The sequence below is a fragment of the Chrysemys picta genome, chromosome 4, assembly GCF_011386835.1.
Source record: "Chrysemys picta bellii isolate R12L10 chromosome 4, ASM1138683v2, whole genome shotgun sequence".
Classification (NCBI taxonomy): Eukaryota; Metazoa; Chordata; order Testudines; family Emydidae; genus Chrysemys; species Chrysemys picta.
The window spans coordinates 120,647,866-120,669,302 of NC_088794.1; the positions used below are offsets into that span (position 1 = coordinate 120,647,866).

General features: G+C 41.0%; 1 protein-coding gene across 6 annotated transcripts in view; it reads left to right on the forward strand.

The window, feature by feature from the left end:
* Nucleotides 1–21,437, forward strand: part of FLRT2 (fibronectin leucine rich transmembrane protein 2) — a 66,081-nt gene that overhangs the window by 34,011 nt on the left and 10,633 nt on the right. For 2 of the 6 annotated variants that reach the window (XM_005285353.4, XM_005285352.4), the window contains exon 2: nucleotides 7,505–7,543. The exons of 3 other annotated variants lie outside the window; for them this stretch is intronic. The gene's annotated coding sequence lies outside the window, so the exon portion shown is untranslated. Of the gene's footprint in view, nucleotides 1–2,901; nucleotides 2,996–7,504; nucleotides 7,544–21,437 lie in introns of all 6 variants that reach the window. One more of the 6 variants, XM_065593479.1, reaches the window with a different exon arrangement.

The window sequence follows — 21,437 nt, forward strand, 5'->3', positions numbered from 1 at the left end:
AAACAGACGTTAGAACATTTAAAAAGTAACATTTTAAACAAGCATTTGATTAAAATCAGTAGAAGGTCAAGAGATTCTGTGCACATTCAGCTTCCAGCAGGTGGGTATCTGTTGGATAGTATAGTTCAGGGTAGTTTGAAGTTAGTCTGAATTTAATGAACTGGCTTACCCACACATCTGGGTTTGGATAGGTTTCCTAATTTTTATTGTTGTCTTAATTCTCTCTTTCTTGTTTTCCTATTGGACTATAGCTTCATTAGTTATAAAGTGCTTGAAAGATGCAAAGCCCTGTACAATTACTGTAAGTGCTAAGTATTGTTATTATCTGAGAGGGGGAGAGTCAGGTTGTCCTTACAGCCATTTATTTAGTACAGAGGATCTGTTTTAAGGAGATGGGGGATATTTGCTACGCCTTTATCCTGCCATCTTGGAGAAATATCTAGATGCTAAAGAAAACAGTTCACAAGCCTAAGGGGAGCTTAGTTAAAGCTAATAGAATCTCTCCGTCTCTTTAATGTTCAAAAGAAGGAAAAGACTTACAAGTGCTGGTTTGAAACATTGTGAATCAAAGAAGTATCCCATTGCCAGCCACATAGGGTGATTATTTCTGTCTGAGAAACCGGGTACCACTTTGATTTGTACCAGTCACAGGGAAGGAGAGAGCAATGACCAGCTCCCACTGAAATAAGTGAGAGTATTTATATGGACTGTATTTGAATTTTTGTTGAGGGATGGGGAGAGAAGAGGGAAAAGGGGATGAGAACAGCGAGGGAAGGAACAGATGGGAACGAGGAAAAAAACTGCTGGCCTTCATTTAGGGGACACAGGATCATGAATTGCTTACAAGGGATCATCCAGATAATCATTTATTTCTGTGATTATTGGGGTCTTCCTGACTGCTTTGCTATTAACAATGATTTATTCTTTCGGCAAAGAAAAGAACATTCAAGTTCTTTGTTTAGAAAATGGAACTGACTGCATATTAAAAAAAAATGACATTGACTTTGAAAAAGGATTCAAGGACAAAAAAGAAAAAAAAACACCATCAGGTTAAAATTTGGGCTGACGAACACTGAGAAAGTCACTTTAACATGCAGGCCTGTTTTAGCCTCACTTCAAACTAAATCAAACCGTGGCTGTTAGATTTTATACAGTGTGTGATGGTGTACTGCATCACTCGCTGAAACTTCAGGCTAAATTTTCATTTTGAACAGTGAATTAAACACTTAAGTATCCTGAGTAACTGACGGAGTCCATTATCTTGTTTTATTATTCAAGTCTTTAAAGAATCCCTTGATGCAGCAGTAATTGCCTGCCAGAATCAACTGACTTTATGGAACCAAAATTTTAGATGTTTTCTTCAAAATATTGTCCTTAAACCTATTATGCCTAACATAATTCAGATAAGTCCGAGAAAGTTGGAGAAAATTGCCTTTTTGTTTGCTTTCTAATGTATCAAAAGTACTCTGTTATAGTTGTATCTCTTTGCCATTTTATGGGGGTGACACAACTTGTTAACTGTGTTTTCAAGAACTGCCACTGTTCACAATATATTTATTGCATAGACTGCTGGGTTATATACTTTGAATTATAAAATGGGCTGGGGAAATCATTTTCCCCCATTGATTCAGTGGTAGCAGCATAGGACCCAAAGCTATGGGAGCTTCAAACCTGGCTTCAGGGGAAGGAATCCATGACTGCTGACTTATATCGGCACACAATAATAATTTTATTTGAAAAGCTCGTCCCTCTACCCATCTTCTGAGGCACTTGGGATGCAGAAGAAATTCTTCAAAGGCCAGTAAAAGTAAAAACACCATGAAATAAATAATATAAGAAAACCTAATATCTTTTAAAAGCTAAACAATTAAATACCTATAATGAACAACAAATCAATAGGCATTTGCTTTATGCTCTAATAACAACACGTAGGTTCTGGAAGGATTTAGGACTAGATTCTAATCTAAATTATTCAAAAGTTACCATATACCACTGTAACTGAGATCAGAATTTGTTACTTAGTTTTCAGCCTCATACCTCACAACCAGAATTGTGCCAACAGCTTCAGAAAGAATAACAAATCCTTCATCATGCATGTTAGATGGTTTTAGAATTGAGCCTGAAATGAACTTTTTGGAAGGTTCTAAAAAGTATAGGGATGCCTTTTCTCCATTATTTTTTTTCCCTTTTTGATCTACCTCTTTACTTCCTGAGTCTGGACACAATTATAAATGAAAATCCCAAAACATTGTGGGTCAAGTTCTAGGCTGGTGTTAATCAGTGTACAATGAATTGTACCACCTACACCAACTGGGTATTTGGCCCTGTGGGCATAGGTGTATGAAAACTGCGAAGACATTGCTATGAATTTTCATTTGAATTTTTTCACCAAGTCACACCTCTTTACTTCTTGATCTCTATGTATATTTGTGTGACTGAGTTTTGCAAAACCTTTTGGAAGTGAATTTCAAACTCTAATGTAAAGCTAATTTTAAATTTTCTTTCCATGAACATTTGCACCAGAAATCTGATTATAGGAGTTATACCGACTGAATTAGGGAACAGAACTCTTCCACATGACTACTATGACCAATCACAACTAAGCAACATAGTTTAGCACAATCAGATGTTTAGTAATAAGTAATTCACAGAAGATGTAATGGAATAACTTTGAATTATGAATACTTTTCAGAAAATCATGTGTTAAACCATGAGCATTCCATGAACAGAAAATGAAGGGCAATTTGTCAGTAAGCTATTACAGTTTATTTGTTTACTTCTGCTGGTAAGGAAGACTGTTGTTTTGATATTTCTGGCCATACTAGTATCGGGAATTCCTAGAGATCTTAAAACAAAATTTGTTCTTGACACAAGATTTCCAGCCATTTTTTTTTTTTTTAGTTTCAAGAGATTGGAGCAAGATTTGGAAAGTTACCTGAACATCTGAACTAAACTCATGTTCTGACATCCTGGCATTACTTACCGTGCGCACAAGGCATGTTGTTACTATAGTAGAATGCATGTTAAATCTACTGCTAAATGTTATAATATCTCCAGTTTCTGGCTGCACTGAAGTCTGACTGCAGTAAAGATTAGGAACTTTTTCTCAGATCCTCAAACATTTAGGCCCCTAACTCCCATTGGTTTCAATGGGCATGAGGTGCCTAAATATCTTTGAGAATCTAGACCTCTGATATAATCCATGTGAGCTCAACATCCAAGAACTAGCTTTCCAACCACTGCCCATTTTGCCACAGTAGGAGGAAGTTCTCTCTTTGCCTTTGGTTTCACAATTCCACTCAAAATACAGATTCTCCCTATATGTCAGAGAAGTGACAGGTGCAAATTTTCAATGTTTCAATGTGTTTTTGTCTCACACTGTCAGAGAGAACAAGGTGAAAACAGTGTGATAACTCCAATAACAGGTACTTACAACAAAGATGTAGTTAGACACTGACTCTTGGAGGTGCGTGAGCATGCACTGTTCCATCACACAGTACAGTAATTTCCAGGCTATCTTAACCACAGCTCAGAGGAAGTTGTGCACTCGTTTCACTCTAACCTTGTAAATCATACAGTCCATTTTCACGCTTTCTATAAACAGGAGAGTTTCTGCAAGCGCTTTCATTAAGTTAAATTCCCCACTGCGACTTCAAGCCTCTGCCCTACACTTGCATTGAATGACTCTGGCTGAGGTTGGTACTAGAGACTGAAGGAAGAAAAGCAACAAAGCTGGAGCACTCACAGCTCAGGCCATTAAGAACCGAGTTTTCAAAGGGGGATGACTCAGTAGAGAGGAAATGTGGTTTAGGGCTAGAAGATGGGAACTTGTGACTTTTAATCCTAGTTCTGCTAGTGACTCATTTTGTGACCTTGAGCAAGTCCCTTTAATGATCTGGGGCAGATTTTGAGCTGTGCCTCTGAGAAGCACAGCACAAACCCTATGGGGGAAAAGGTGGCTTTAAGCCACTTTTTGAGCCCTCCTGATTATGGGCTGCTCCAGGGGATGAAAATGCCTCCAGTCTGGAGACAGCCCAACATAAGCAGCCTATGGGTAGCCCTACTCAGAACAGCTGTAGAATGTGTCACTACCGCCTCATCCCCTACAACCTGTGGCCCCACAAGCAGTACAACCTATATCCCGGGGTTTACACAAGAAGGGCTTGTAGAATAGCCAAGACTGTCTTACATTTCTCCCTGGGTAGGCTCTGGGGGTTTTACAGCCCCTGTATGCTGCCACAACATTCTGTGTGGTGGTTGTAGTGGGACCCACAATCACACTCCCTGTCCACAACCATGCAATCAGCTTCTCTGTCTCAAAATGAAGTTAATAACATCACAGCATGGTTTTGTGAGGAACAGTTAGTTAAGTCTTAGGACAAAAATCCCACTGAAGCACAGGGCTTTGTCCCCAGCAGGAGAATGGAAGGGCCAGTTGGCATTCACTACAGGACAGATTTATCACCCATCATCTACGTACTAATATAGCACCCCTTAATGGCTCCCAACCACTAAGGGAATTAGTCAGTCCTCTAGTGACAGCCATCTACTTATAAACACTGTAGAGGTATCTTAGTGTTGCAACTCCAAATACTGACCCCATGAATTCTGAATTTGTACATACAGACGGGCATTTACTTAGGTAAATCTGACAACTTTATGTTAAATCTCAAACCATTTCCTGTGAATGCCTGTGCAGTGGGGTGCACATGCAGATTTTAGGGGGGTGCAACTTAGACTTCCTGTTTTGATAATTCAACCCCAAGAAGAGAGAGAAACTTGAAGAAATTCACCCGAAAACAAAAGAGCTCCGTTTGGATGGTGATACTGACATAAGCATGGTCCTTTTCAATGTGGGCTTTGCCTTGTTGAACACTAGCCAGCAAAGGATACTTTATCTTGTTCGTTTTCGTCACCCTTGTAGTGAAATATCTGGGACAGGCTGCCCATGTAGCTTAATAGGGGATGTTTTTAGGTGCTTGGCTTCATTTTACCTTCTATTATGCTCGTGGGGATAGAGTTTTCATAAATATTCCAGTGAGGAGCCAAGTGGGATAATTGGATTGATCAGTCACATTTACTTAATGTTCACATTGAGCTTAAGAAACGTCACTGGTTTTATGGCCGATTACAATTTCTTCCTTGCAGTGTTGCCAATCCCCATGATTTTATTGTGAATTTTGTAATATTTGGCACTTTTATTAAAGCTCCAGTTCCCCGAATCATGTGATTAAGGGAGAATTTCAGCTTTCTATGTTTTTAATTAAAATATAACTTTCTAGCCCTCATGGTTGCAGAGAAAAGCTTTAAAATGTGAACCCCATTATTTACTATTTGTATTACAATAGCTAGATGCTTCAGCTAAGACTGGACCACACTGTGCATAACACAGTAAGAGACTGTCTTACTGCCCTGCCTGAAGAGCCAGTTACAATATAAATAGAACTCAGGTCTCTATCCACTTAATTGTCCCTCAGAAAGTGAAATGAATACTTAACATAATGCCACTTGCAGCTCCCTGGTGTTCAGGGGGAATGTGCTCCTTGCACTGCCTCTTAGCAGGATGCAGGATGTGCTTTTCTTTGAGTCCAGTCATCTCCTTTCACTGCTTAAGCCCACTAGATGGTGGCTTCCACCCCAGGCTGCTGTAAGAGGAAAGCCATCATTGCAATCAGTAGAATGTGGAGGCTGAAATTGTGTCTTCTTTCTGAGGAGGAGTGTTAAAGGGAAGAGCTCCTCCTGCCTACCCCACCCCCTTTGTGTATCTGCACAGAGGCACAACCACAATCTGCCCCAAAGTTACTTGCTCATTATCACACAGTCAGTGGAAGAGTCAGCAAGAGAACTCTGATCTTCTGACTCTCAGTCTCCTCGTTAGTAACAACACTACCCCTTATATAGTACTTCTCATCAATAGAGCTCAGCCGTCTTTAGAAAGATTAATATTATTATCCCCATTTTGCAAGTGGGGAAACTGAGGCACAGAGACTCATTCATGGTTACCTAACAAGGCAATAGCAAAAATGGAACCCATATTTTCTGAGCCCTACCCACTAGACTACCCTGCCTTCAAGCTGTAGTGCTACTAAAAATGCACTGAAACCACTAGCTCGTTTTACACAGGCCTCAAATCACCATTTCTAATGACTTCTGGTTGGACACTACTGACCCAAACTAGATTTTAAAAGGAGATCTACAGGTGAAAGACAATGACCTATTACCAATTCCCCTTGGCTATCATGTCCCCAAAGGCACTTATACTTTAGTGATAAGGCAGTTTATAAGACATTGTGGTGTGGTTACCATTATCAATGAGATCATCTTTGAAGTGTGTTGCAGTCACTGAAGCAAAGGCTGGGTTTGTTCTTACTGAAAGGAATTTGAAGTAGAAGAGAGGGAAATCCACATTTCTGAGCCCAGACTCTTTTTTTTTTTTTTTTTTTTTTTGCATGGAGGGAGGTCGCTAACAAGCCTTTTTGCTCTCTATTTATTGACTGGCAGAGCCAGACGTGTCAAGAGACCATGTCTAGAATACTATATTCATTCTGGAGACTTGAATAGCAAAAAGATAGTTATTAATTGGAAATAATTCAGGGAAAAGCAACAAAAATGATTTAAGGGGTTGGTGCGATTGATCTGGGAGGAGAGATTTAAAAGAATGAAGTAGGTATAGCTCAGGTAAAAAATGACAAAGAGGTGTATTTATATTTGAAGGGTTTAGTTACCCAGGAAGTAGAAGAATTATTAGAGTGATCCACAGGGTATGACCAGAAGTAATGACATGAAATTGAATATTGGATCAGTGGGAGCAGGACAGTGCCTCATCTGTTTTGGGTTGTTGTTTTTTTCCTAATCATTTCAATTCCTCTGAATGATTTGGAGAGAATTAACCTTTTTCTCTAGCCTTCTCTGTGCCAGAGAAACAGTTGCAGACTCCACACTTTAGTCAAAAATGAGACTCCTTTTAGAAATCTAAGCTCAGGGGTAATGAGGAAGTAGTTGTTCTTACAAAAGGTTCTATCCTTTAAGAATCTTCCCCATAATTGAAAAGTGAAACACATAAGTTAACCCATTCACAGGCAGAAACTGGATTTGATGACAGAGCCAGTGATTCCTCTCTCCAAAGATGGGAATGAAACTGAAGGAAAAGGGCATCCTTCCATGTCAGAAACTGAATTGGGGGGTGGAGGAAGAGTTTAATGCTGCTTTAGCAAGATTTGAGAGACTGAAAATTATAGATGTGTTCAAACCCAAACCCCTAATTCAAAGCCTTCTTAACTTCAAGAGAGTTCAGATCCGTACTAAAAGGGTCATTGAAGACATGACTCCAGACCATGATGATAAGTTTCAGTTCCTCCTGTGGTCAATGCTTCATTCTACAAGGTTTCTAATCCACCAGAGCTAAACTGAGAAGTGGCTATTTATGGACTCAGAACTCAAAGTAGCACTAGTAAGCATCTGTAACATCTTTGCTTCACCATTTTATTTTTATTTTTTTCTTCAGAAACACATGGACTCAGAAGCAGTAAACTCTCCCTTAAAGGTAACCTTTCCCTCACCACCACTCAAATATTGTCTTCATTTGAACAATTTTGGGTTTAATTTTGTGTCTGTGTTCATTAACAGTTACCTGAGACCTTCTGTATTCAGAATTTAAGCTGTGCCAGTTAGCTGTGATTCATCAGATAAGCCACATGCTGTTGTATTTTATCCTTCACTGGAAGAAGTGTAACCCTCTGGTCAATGAGTGTTATGTTTCCACCACTGTGCCCAATCCACAGAGGAGATGGGTCTATTACAGCCCCTAACTACACAGCTCGCTTCATTAACTCAAGCTATAGTTAATGGGGGGCAATGTTCGGCACCCGGCTTGGCCGGGCCAGTTTTATTTACCTGCTGATGCGGCAGGTTCAGCCGATCGCAGCCCCCACTGGCCGTGGTTCGCCGTCCTGGGCCAATGGGGGTGGCGAAAAGCTGCGGCCAGCACATCGCTCACCCACGCCACTTCTCACCGCCCCCATTGGCCCAGGACGGCGAACCGCGGCCAGTGGGGGCCGCGATCGGCCGAACCTGCCACGTCAGCAGGTAAATAAAACTGGCCCGGCCCACCAGGGTGCTTACCCTGGCGAGCCGCGTGCCGAACGTTGCCGACCCCTGCTATCGAACTTAACCATATCAGCTCAGGAGGGCCCCATGTTCATTCTTTGGTGTTAGTTAAAATAGCAGCATTACACATGAATTTCTCATGTGCAAATGTGTGCCTTGTGAATTTAAAATTCACTTTCTATGGATACATGCACAAGCCACTCTAAAATTAGCTTTCCTCATAGCAGCATAACTCTATAACTCAAATGTTCACAGAAAGGGATTCTAAAAAGGAGATTAGCCCAGCCAAACGAATTCATTAAAATACAGAGTGATTATTCACTTAAAATATTTTTCAATATGCACCTACATCTAGAAAAAACACACTGTTTAATTCCTCCCTACTATAATCCCTCAGTAGAGGATTTGAGTAAAATGGATTGTTTAAAAAAAATGCTTAAAATATTTGCATTGAATACGAAAACAGAGTTTTTTCCTCTTGGATACAAGGTGGTTTTCTGCTTCAATGGCAAATAGGAGGGCAACATCTCCCCAGAGGCTTGAAAGCCTTGAAGATAATTGCTGCAAGGGTGGGTTAGTTTTAGCTTGTGTTTGGATAGAGCATGTGGCAGTATCTCTCAGGAAGCATAGAATTAGGAAATACAGTTAATTTTGATTCAGCAAGCAAGGAAAGGATTTTTATAATAATACTGTACAGTAAACAAACCCAATTGCACCGGATAGGGCTGATTCAAGTTCTTTGGAGACAGGAAATTTATTACTCTGTTGAACGCTCGCAATGATTTACTTTTTGTCCTTTGTTATTTTACTATTACCTTCTGAGCTGAATGCAGATACAAATTAGTCCAGATAAAACAGAAATGGAACTTCTGACCCAAATTTGTACCAAATCCAAACTGAAGTAAGTGTGTGTGTGTGTGTGTGTGTGTGTGTGTGTGTGTGTGTGGTGTGTGTGTGTGTGAGAGAGAGAATAAATATATTCAGGAAACTTTTCGCCTTGTATTTTTCATTTCTGTGCAGTTTCTGTATTCATAGCTTTAAGGTCAGAAGGGACCATCATGATTATCTAGTCTGACCTCCTGCACATCACAGGCCACAGAACCTCGCCCTTCCAGTCAGTAATAGACCCTAAACCTCTGACTGAGTTACTGAAGTCCTCAAAATTTGATTTAAAGTCTTCAAGCTACAAAGACTCCACCATTTAGTTTAGTTCAAACCTGCACATGTCCCAGGCCTCACACCTGCAGAGGAAGGCAAAACCCACCCACAGTCTCTGCCAATCTGATCTGGGGGGAAATTCCCTCCCAACCCCAAACATGGTAATCAGTTAAACCCTAAGCATGTGTCGAGAACCACCAGTGAAACACCTTGGAAGGAATTCTCTGTAGTAACTAAGAGCCCTCCCCATCTAGTGTCCCATCTCCAGCCACTGGAGATATTTGCTAATAGCTGTCGCAGATGAGCCATACGCCAGTGCAGGCAATCTCAATCTCCCCTCCATAAATTTATCAAGCTTGGCCTTGAAACAAGTTAGGTTTTTTACCCCACTACTCCCCTTGACAGACTGTTCCAAAATTTCACTTCCCTGATGGTTAGAAAGCTTTGTCTAATTTCATACCTAAACGTATTGATGGCCAATTTATATCCATTTGTTCCTGTGCCAACATTGGCTCTTAACTTAAATAACTCCTGCCCCTCCCTGGTGTTTAAAATAGTTTATTCCTCTGATGTATTTACAGAGAGCAATCATACCTCCCCTCAGACTTTGTTTTGTTAGGCTAACCCAGCCAAACTCCCTAAATCTCCTCTCATAAAGTAGATTATCTATTCCTCCTCCGATCAGCCTAGTAGCCCTTCTCTGCACCTGTTCCAGTTTGAATTCATCTTTTTTAAACATGGAGACGGGAACTGCACACAATATTCCAGATAGGGTCACACTCCAGGCTGTGTCATCTGAGAGACACAGCACAAAAAGAGTAGCCCAGAGGGAGGGGAGGGGTAAAAGTGGCTTTAGACCACATTAGCGTTGCACGGATTCCAGGCTGCTGTTGGGTACAAAACAGTTCCTGGTGTAATCTACAGCAGCATGGAGGGCAGTTCTAACTTACAGCTGCCTTTCCCAAGCTGCCTACGGATTCTACTGCAGCCAAGAATCTCCACTCCCTTCCACCTCCAGTGTGCACGCTCCCTCCTATGGCCACAATTAATCATGCATCTACCCCAGGGCTTGCAAGGGGAAGGTCAGTAGCCCTATGCTGTTCCTGTGCTGTGGAAATTCTGCCTTTGCCCCCTATGGCTTGTTTAAAACCTCTATATGCCACTGGAGGGGGATACAGGGACTGGGCAGAGACCAGAATTGGGCAGGGTTGGAAGTAGAAGTGGTAAAATACCATGGACCCGAGTCTGATCTATTGGTTTTACACCAGGATACTTCCATTGGCTACAGTGAAGTTGTTCCTAATTTACACCAGTGTAAGATCAGAATCAAGTCCTATGACTGACTGTAAGCTACACAATGTGGATGTGGAACTGGATCCAGATCCAAACTTTCCACAGCTTGGGGTGCCCAGCGCTAGGGACTATACCTCTTTTCTGGTCTAGCCACAAGAAGGAAGTCTAAGAAATCTCTCACTAAAGCTTCTTCTCATGAGATTACCATCCCCATTTGAATGATCCAAAAGGTGCACAGGAGCAACCAGAACTTGTAAACTTTTTTATTAATAATTAATATAATGCCACAGGATGGTGGATGTTTTACAGCCAGGCAGGAAGACATGTATTATATTCACAGCAGATACTATTCTGAAGCCAGGGGGATCTCTTTAACCTCACTGCCTCCCATTTTCTCCTACACTGTACAAATGTCTCCCTACTTGACCTGATCAGGCTTTATGGTGTGGTGTCTACCCAGCTCCATGAATGTCTAGTGCTATATAAGCACAAAAATATTAATTATTATTATGATGCCCTAAAATAATCACCATACTGGAAAATAACATAGGGCAGAACTTTTGCAACCAGTCCATTTGCCTGGAATGCTTTGGTACATGAAGACTGGAATTGACTCTTGAGCAGAAGTCCAACATAAGCCCTATGCACCACTTAACTCCCACATAAAAGCCACTAAGAGAGCGTAACTGGTGTACAGGCCTCCATTGTGCAGCACTAGCTACAGAGCAGTCCCATGGGGTTAGGGTGACCAGACGTCCCGATATTTAGGTGTTTGTCCCGCGTCCCAACCGATCTTTGGTTGGGACGCAATTTGTCCCGATATTTCGCTCCGCCGGCAGCACTGGTTTTTTTTTTCTCCGCCGGCAGCACTCGGCTTTTTTTTGCTCCACCGGGGGACTCCCATGCCCCCCATGTGTCCCGATATTTTCTTCCTCTCATCTGGTCACCCCACACGGGGTGCTTCCTGCAGCACTCTGCTGCTGTAAGGTGCCATTTGTGGGACCAATGGCAATTTTGATCTCACTAATGCAACCAAACATAGCTCCCTAGGGTGGGGAGAGAAGTTGAAAAACAAAGCGGAATTGCTTTCTGCGCTTCCTTTTGTCTCTGTGAGGCTTCATTCAGTGAGAAGACTGTAAGTTCAGATGAGCCTAGCAGGGCTTTTTAGCAAGCAGTTTCAGAATTGTTATTGGGCAAACATAAGGATAGTTTAAAAATCTAGAATTGAATAGCAAGGGCTAAGTTTGCTGTTAGATGCCTATGTGTAAACATGCATGGACAGCAGAGACCTTTCTATCACTGAATGCAGCCGGCAGCCTTACAGAATATGTATACTCTACAATTGCAGTGTGTGGGGGGATTGCAGCATGTGCAGACATACCTGCACTAGCTTTAATCTAGCTAGTTTGAATACCAATAGCACTGAAGCTACCGCAGCTGTACACAGCTGCCCAGAACCCTGGATATGTACTCAGGCAGCTAGCCCATGCTGAAAACTATACTGCCACAGCTTCAGTGGTAATGGTACCTGAGTGAGCTAAATTAGAGCTAGCTTGGGGATGTCTAGATGTGCTGCAATCCAATGGCAGCGTAGACAAACCTATAAGGTTAGATATTTACCTGTTGCTGTTACTATATCCTCTCTCCTATACTCATGGCCTGAACCTCATTTTACTGTACTAGTTACAAAATTATAATCTAGATTTGGCAAAGCAATGGAGAATGTACTGTAGAGAATAAACTTGTACTGGCCTTCTTGTACTTTCTTCTTCTTCGGCTTTATTATGTGTACTGCTATTATTTGTACTTGTAGCTGAGATCAGGGCCCCATTGTGCTAAGCACTGTACATACACACAGAAAGAGAGACAGTTCCTGCCCAAAGACCTTACCAGTAAAATAGACAAGACAGAGCAAAAGTTGGGGGAAATGAAGTGTAATTTGACCAATGGAGAACTGAGGCACAGTGAGATTAAAGACCAGATTTGTGAAGATATTAGGCACCTAACATCCATACAAATCAACAGCAGTTAGGAGATCTTGGTTCAGTTCCTAGTCCTGCCAGAGATTTTCTTTGTGACGTTGGGCAAGTCAAACAGGGCCAGATTTGTAAAGATCCTTGAGTACCCAGCAAGTGCTTTAAGCACAAGACCTTCCTTTACCTCTGTTTTATTTGATTCTATCATTCCTTGAATCTGCATATTTGCGGTGGGAGGGGAGAAGGGAGAAGGGGACGACATGGCTCTGGCCATGAATCCTGAAAAGAGGAGGTAGGACACACTCATTGTCAAAAATGGGTAGCAACATATAGAGTAAATTTAGTCCCTCTCAGCATTTTGGGACTTGGCCGGAATGGGAAAATTCTGGGACAGTTGAAAAAACAGGGGCGGGGAATTACTAAACCAACAAAATTAATTGTATCATTTAAAAAAAACACATAAAAAGTTAACAGTAGAGCTACAAGAATCCTCTTTAAAATGGTGACTGTTCATCAAAATGTCTAAAGTGATTCACTTCAACTGTCTCTTTGGTGTTTCTTTACCACAAATATTCTAGAGAATATCATCGCTGGTAGGAGAGTCCACAGAAACAGTAGGTTTTATGAGAACGCCACTGAATGTGTGAGGCACTAATGAGGCTGTAAAATGGGCTTGGAAATGAGATTTGTTATTTATGATTTGTGTTGTGATAGCATCTAGTAGCCCCCGTTGTGGAGCAGGACTCCATTGTGCTTGGCATTGGAACAGTGGAAGAATTGCACTTTTAACCATGTGGGTGTGAAGAATTTTTGTGGAGTCACTAAGAAAACATTACAAAACCAAACCATTTCTAGCCACAGTTGGTGCAGAGCTACTGTACAGCTCATGAATAATTCAGTTGCTCAGATGCTAGCAGGGGTTGCAAAGACTTTGTACATTCTTCATCCACCTTTTTAATACCTTTCCCCTTTTCTGTTAACAGATTATCTAATTATAATGATTTTTTAAAAAAAATCTCAATTTCTTTCTTTCAATAGCATCGCCTTTGCCTGTTCCAGAGACCGTGTAATGTACAGTAGGATTCAGGCTTTACCTGGGGAACACCTTCTCTTCAGTGGGCCCATACATGTTTAAAGCATCAGTGATGGGCTCCTCTCAGTTAGGGTGCAGGAAATATTATTTTTTTCTTAATAACTCCTCAGCAGTGCTTATGGAGTGGTGCTGAAAGCTGGGAAGGCACTGTGTGCAAGTAATATGAAAGGGGGAAATGGTGGGCTCCATTTGACTGGGATGGTATTATATGTGTGTAGCTGTGGTGCTTACAACTTTATTTATATCAACGTATCCTAGTCCAGTGTTTCTCAACCTTTCAGATATCGGGGACTGGCTTGCTGCCTTCCTAAACTATCAGGGAGAATTCAGATACTGGCGGTGGAGAAACACTGTCCTACAGGTTGGAGTGTGGTTGGAGTATACCCTTTGCCCCATGTCATAAGGAAGATAAGAAAGAGGCAACCACACTCATTTTCCAGAGACCCTAAGTGAATGATACCCTCACCTATGCTAATGTGACACAGTGCAGAATCTCATCAATGATGTAGCACACCATGCAAGACATTTAAAATGTGTCAAGATGTTGCCTCCACTGAAGCAATGTTTAGTCACTTAGGTCACTAAAAGCAGCTTTTTCAAATTATCCACAGATTTTTTTGCCAGGCTGCCCACATATCTCTAGATAAAAGCAAACTGTTTGCTTCACTGTGTAGAATAATTTATAGGTAGAGACCAATTTGCTTGCAAAGAAACAGCAGGTTGCCTTCCTTTTTCTCAGTACAAAATTCATTATGCTAAATGCAGTACAGAGTGTCTGTGTTCAGAGAGAGGGATTCTTTTAATTAATTTGGTGTTATTAGTTTTACCAAACAGACATGCCAAGTTTTTGTCATAGAAAGATCTAAGCTCTCTGGAGAAGGATCAAGAAAGCAAACAAAAGGACTCATTTTTACTCTCTTGCCATGCAAATAGAGCTGGCCAGAAGATGACAACTACATTTTGCAACAACTTTTGAGTTTCTAAATTTGTTGTTGTTCCACACTGGAATGAAAACAAAACCTTTTGAACGTTTCCATGAAATGGAATTGTGTCAAAATGCCTGTTTTTAAATAAAAAAAGGACAGGATTTTTTATTTCTCTCTCTTTATAGTCAGAAGTGACCAGAGAGCCCAGGATCTGAGAAAACATCCCACTCAAAACTTCGATAAAGTAGATACGTCTTTGTGAAACATTTCAGTTCAATGAAACAGTGTATTTCAATGAACATACATTTCACTGAAAATATTCAACCAGTTCTACATGTCAGCTTCATTTTTTCTCCAACTCCCACTTCCACATACTCTCAATCCAGAGATCCATCATCACACCCCCTTGATAGTCTAATTTCCAGTTTCAACTGAGTGGAAACTACCAGGCAAGAAGCTAAGGTGAGACCTATCAAACCCACTTAATCTATGATGGAATCCAGATGGGAAATCAGATCTTCTGAGGTGAAAGATTTGTGTAATAAATCACCAACTTAATCTCCTCAACACACACACATTTACAAAGTTTCAATCTGTACGGGGTTAAAGTGATGAAGAGTCTGACAAACTTGGCCTTGGGGAAAGGTTAATAGAGACAAAAACTGGTCTGTTGAGTAGAATTATCCTATGAGATGTGGATCTCCATTTAATATCAGTCTTGGAGGTGATCATCTGTTCCTCTCTGCATGCCTGAGTGAAAATAGCATGGAAGTGACCATCTGGCGTGAGACTGGCAAAGGGAGCAGCACTCAGCAGTTTTATACTGAAAATACAGATATTTCCTTATATAAGGGTGCTTGGGCCCTCACAGACTTGGGACTGCCACTGAATACCAGGCAGAAGCTCCAGCTTGTGCAAAACGTGGCAGCCTATTTGGTCTGCCTGTACTTGGTACGCTACATTGGCTTCATATGTGCTTATAAATGGTTTTAATTTGAAAAGTTACATACATGATCTGTGTCCTCACTGGATCTCTCTCTTCTCTGACAATTGAGATCAGCTGAGGTAGCTCCTGTTGACAGACCCTAGATTTGAACTCTGGAGACTACAGGCAGGAACTTCTTGGTACAGTATTTTCAGATTTAAAACTCACGCCCCTTCTGGCTCTTCTAGGGCCTCAGGCTGTTGATCTTTAAAGCATGGTGTAAGGTTTGTTTGTATATCCAGGCATTTATTTGAGAGTGGGTAAGATCTGAAGGAGATTTAAAAGATAAATTGGGATGGACAATAGGTCAATGTCCATTAATGCTGCTTATGGTAGGCCATATGTTGTGTCTTCGATATTTAATGATATTTTTTACTATGTAAAGGTGTCCAGAGGCTGGTGCAGTGGACTCCTATTTCTGAAATTCAAAGAGTGTGTGTGTGTTTGAGAGAGTGTTTGAAAGTGTGGCACTGCATAGTGTCTACAGGATTTGTGTCAACTTTGAACTTCCTGTTTTATCTTAGCCCTTTATAGCACAATTCCTACTCCTGCTTAACCCTGGTCCGTGAGGTGTAATGACCAGTGGAACCACATAGCTATGGATTCACTAGTCTTCTCCGTTGGCTTGCCATCGTTTTCTACCACTTGGGGAAAAGTGGAAATCCTGATGTATCTGGGCTCCATCAGGAATGCAAACCGCTTGCACAAGGCCCCCAAATCCAGCATCTTCCTACTCCCCCCCACCCTCTCCCCACACACACAGCCCCAAACACACAGAGAGACAGACACACAAACTACATAATGGAACTATATATTTTTTTAATGCAGAAAATGCCCTCATTGACATGGAGGATGGAGGATGGGATAGCATAAATAAATATAAGCAAAATATATTTAATATATAATAACAATAGAAAGATTAATTTTTATTGATTAAATGGGTTGTATATAGTGCTGGTCAGAAAATGGATTTTCTGTCTCATGAAAATTTTTGAGGTTTCAAAGAAAAAATACTCCCCCAATCAAAACTTTTTGCTAAATAGAAATAAAAAAAATGTTTTGGGTCAACCAAAATGTTTCATTTCAATAAATCACCCCTCCTCCCCCAATTCTTCAATTTCAATCTTTATTTAAAAAAAATACAAAATAAAATACATTTCAAAATAAAGTTATTTCAAAATGAAAAATCAAAACAAGATATTTTGACATTTTGGGCACTTGTTTTCCGTTTTTTGTTTGTTTGTTTGTTTTCCCCCAAAAAACTAATGTTCATTGAAATCAACACCATTTCATGAAGAAAGGTTTTATTGAAAAATCTTTTTCCAATGGAAAACTGTTTTAACAATTTTTTTTCTGAGTAGCTCTAATAGTCCATCACCTGATAACTTGATTGAGAGCAATTTTGCAAAACTAATATTCCAAGACATTTTTGCTACCAATCAGTAAATAGGCGGGTGGGAGGGGAGAAACAAGACGGGGGTGGGGGGGTGGTGAGTAAAATATTCATAGATGTATATAAGAATGGCTATACTGGGTCAGACCAAAGGTCCATCTAGCCCAGTATCCTGTCTTCCGATGCCAGGTGCCCCAGAGGGAATGAACGGAACAAGTAATCATCAAGTGATCCACCACCTGTTGCCCTTTCCCAGCTTCTGGCAAACAGAGGCTAAGGGCTCCATCCCTGCCCATCCTGGCTAATAGCCATTGATGGACCTATCATCCATGAATTTATCTAGTTCTTTTTTGAACTCTGTTATTGTCTTGGCCTTCACAACATCCTCCGGCAAGGAGTTCCACAGGCTGACTGTGCATTGTGTGAAGAAATACTTACTTTTGTTTGTTTTAAACCTGCTGTCTATTAATTTCATTTAGTGGCCCCTAGTTCTTGTGTAATGAGAAGGAGTAAATAACACTTCCTTATTTACTTTCTGCACACCAGTCATGATTTTATAGACCTCTATCGTATCCCCTTTAGTCATCTCTTTTCCAAGCTGCAAACTCCCAGTCTTATTAATCTCTCCTCATATGGAAGCCGTTCCAAATCCCTAATCATTTTTGTTGCCCCTTTCTGAACCTTTTCCAAATTCCAGTATAACTTTTTGAGATGGGGTGGCCACATCTGCACGCAATATTCAAGATGTGAGTATACCATCGATTTATATAGAGGCAACATGATATTTTCTGTCTTATTATTTATCCCTTTCTTAATGATTCCTCTCCTCCTTACTAGGCCATAGAGAATCTCTATTAATAGATCCACACCTAAGATATGTCTCTGTCTGCTCCTCCACACCTGTCGGCTCCCCCCAGCCCTTAGTTTGAAAACTGCTCTAATTTTAAGAGCCAGCAAACTGATTCCATTTGGTTTAGGTGGAGCCCATCCCTGCTGTACAGGATCCCTGTTTCCCAAAGTGTTTTGGGATGTGTTTTGTTTTATTTTGTTTTGGTGGAGAAAAAAAAAGTTTGCTGCCGTAATAGGTCCCCCTAGTGGCAACTACAAAGATAGCTGATGTGGGTTGCTGTCAGTTGGCAACTTCAGGGAATCTGAACATGGCCTGAATTTCAAAAAGATAAAGCTTTTGTCAATGATAGCATCATGATTTGTTTTGTTTTTAATGAAGGGATTTCCTGAAGCTTGTGTCTTTATAAGAAATTTCTCTTTAAAATAAATAATTTGTATGGCTATAGTTTGATGGAGATAAAAGGAGTACAAAGATGCTATGTCTGAAGTCTCCTTAGATGCGTTTTATCATTAGCACCATTTCTTAAATTGTCTCCAAGAATATGCTGACATGTCCACAGCAATGCCAGCCCAAATCCATTTAAATTTCCTCCAGCAAGGTGCTGTATCAGTGTTTATGAGAAAAATTGTCAGTGCTGGTTGGCAAGCAAAAGCAGAAATGTCCTCATCAATTAAACAGGTGTGAAAAGAGGGAGATTTGAGGGCAGAAATATCTACTTACATCTGCTGAGTCATTTTGATAACAGCCTCAGTATTGCTGTGGGACTGTTACCTTGCTTGCAGAAAATCTGCCGCCATGGACTTCACTGTGTCTGCTCTACAGCAGCTGCAAGGGGATACCTTATGTTTTCCTTTCCCCAGCAGATAGTCATCTAGAAAGGGATATCTCCTTTAGGATAATGGGAAATCAAGGATGGAACATCTTTCCACTCCTACCTTTTTCCTCCTCTCCCATACAGCTAGAGAGAGAGAGAGAGAGAGAGAGAGACTGACTATCTATGGGTACATGTGATAAGGCTTATTAAAAAGGCACATTGGTTCTTTGATAATGTTTCCATTTATATTCTGATGCATAGATCTTATGCCATGAATTTTCCAATTCCAGTTTCAAAACCAAAAAACTCATATGAAAGATATAAAATAAATCATCATCTTAGTCTCTTAATCAATTTAGGAGACCATAATGTCCATTTATTTGTAGGTGTGCATTGAGAATGAGCATATACAGGATTTATATAGGCAGAGGGCTGTAGCATGTATTATTCCATATTATCTTTTGTTATCAGATGATATAAAAACAGGTCCAAGTGGCTGTAACACAGACTATTCTAGGCTCCAAAGGAATGTAATTAGATTTTTTTCTTCTTGCTGTTATTCAATTTTGTACATAATAGTCTTGTACTTACTGTACATGATAAAGGTGTGAGGTGAGATCATGACTTGATTATGACCTTATTCTACTCTAGGACACAATAGATGTATTCAGAATAGATTTATGCTGAATAGGATTGATTCACTTGTAATAGTTCTAAACGAGGGTGGATTTATCATTTAACTTTTTGGTTGCTGCTTGAATTGTCACTTATAATATGCAAGGTATAGATACAGTCAGGACAGGTCTAGGAAAATGTAAGCATCTCCAGGCAAATTGTTGCTGGGTGATTGAAATATTGGACAAGGAGTCATGATTTTCCTGTACCACTGAAATAGTAGTAGTAGTTATAGTATTGTGATGACACCTAGGAGCCCTAATCATGGATCAGGACCCTATTGTGCTAGGCACTGTACAAATGCAAAACAAAGAGAGAAGTCCTTGCCCCAAAGAGCTTACAGGCTAAGTATAAGAGGTGGATGCACGTAGATAGGAGAGCACAAGGAAACAATAAGATAATGTTGGGCAGGATGACTGGCTGTGATCTCTGCACACAAGGTGCCTAACTGTTGCCAAGGTTTTTTTTTGTAGCCATCCTGTCTGGATTTGAAGGAGGACAATAAGGTAGCTTTGAAGATGTTTAAGGGGAGCTCCTCCCAAGAAGTGAATGGCGGCTTTGCCATTGACTTCAGTGGTTGCAAGATCAGGCCCTTAAGCTGCAATTTTCAAAGATAGGTACATAAAGTGTGTGTATGTGTGTTCTTATTTATTCCGAAACAGTTCATTCATCCCTATTATTTGACCCTTTGTATCTTCTGCGTGTTTATTATTTCTACTTCACTAGGGTCTGAAATGTGCTGGGCCCTTTCCAGAGGGGAAGACACAGTCCCTGCTGTGAAAGATAAAGGCTGTGGAGGTGATGATGGGCACATGTATTTATTTCATTATTGATGGTTCTATTTTAAGTTAAACACACTAGATCCCCTCTCCCTACCCTTCCCCCACAGTTCTCTCCAGCAGCAAATCTCAACTTCAGATCCAGTGTCTGAGTTTTGCCAACCAAAATCATTTGTAATTCATGAATCATTTGCCCCCAAATAATGAAATTGGCTAAAATAAAGTGCTGAGCTTTGGCCATGCAGAGTACCTCGATTTGACCTCCACAAATGATCAGTTTACTAGCAGATGGTAAGCTAGTCTCTTGTACACATCATGAAAGAAGGTCTTTGGGGTGGGGATTGGGAGGATCTGAATGAGGAGACAATAGTTGCCTTCCTGACCATAGCACAGAAATGGGAGAACGTGTGAGTATTTGTTTGTATTTTACCTGCCTTCAGTGTTGAAAATTAACTACAGATCAACTGCTTCAGTTTTTCCAATTCCTTGGAGTTTGCTTAGGCATGGATTGAACTGTGACTGTATCCCCTGCAGTTAGGGGCGGCTCTATGTTATTTGCCGCCCCAAGCATGGCAGGCAGGCGGCTTTCGGTGGCGCGCCTGCGGGCGGTCCGCTGGTCACGCGGATTCGGCGGCATGCCTGCGGGAGGTTCGCGGGTGCCGTGCCATCGGCGTCCCTGCTGCCGAATTGCCGCCGAAGCCGCGGGACCAGCGGACCTCCCGCAGGCATGCTGCCGAAAGCTGCCTGCCTACCATTCTCCCAGCGACCAGCAGGTCTCCCCCCGCAGCTTGCCGCCCCAGGCACGCTCTTGCTGCATTGGTGCCTGGAGCCGCCCCTGCCTGCAGTGTTATTTTGTTTAACCAAGCAGATTGCCTATTCTTTAATCTGTAAGCCTCAGCTTACATTTTCAGCAATTTGGAGTAGAGACCTATAGTACAGCTCCTAACATAAAGGAGTTTCCATTTGGATTGGGGTCTCTGAGTTCTACTGTAAAATATATATCTAACACTAATAATAACGATTGCAGCATGATACTGAGATAAAATATTTCCCTTTCATTTGCACCTTTGCTCCTATTCTTTTCCTCTGTCACACCACAGTCAACACTGAAGTCATAAATGTCTGATTAGATTTGTCCTTGTGCTGTTGCTTAATACAATCAGCGGTGGTTACTGACTGAGTGACAATCCCTATTTTCTGTACTATGAGTTTTATAGTCTCAGTTTATTAACCACCACTGGCTGAAGTTTAGGATCCTGGAATTAATAAAACAGAGTCACTTCCACAGCAGATGAACGGGGAGAAAACATGTTGCAGGAAACTTTTAAAAGATTTATGAAGGCAAAACCTGTGTAACCGCAAGAGATAAACCCCGAAGCACCAGCTTCT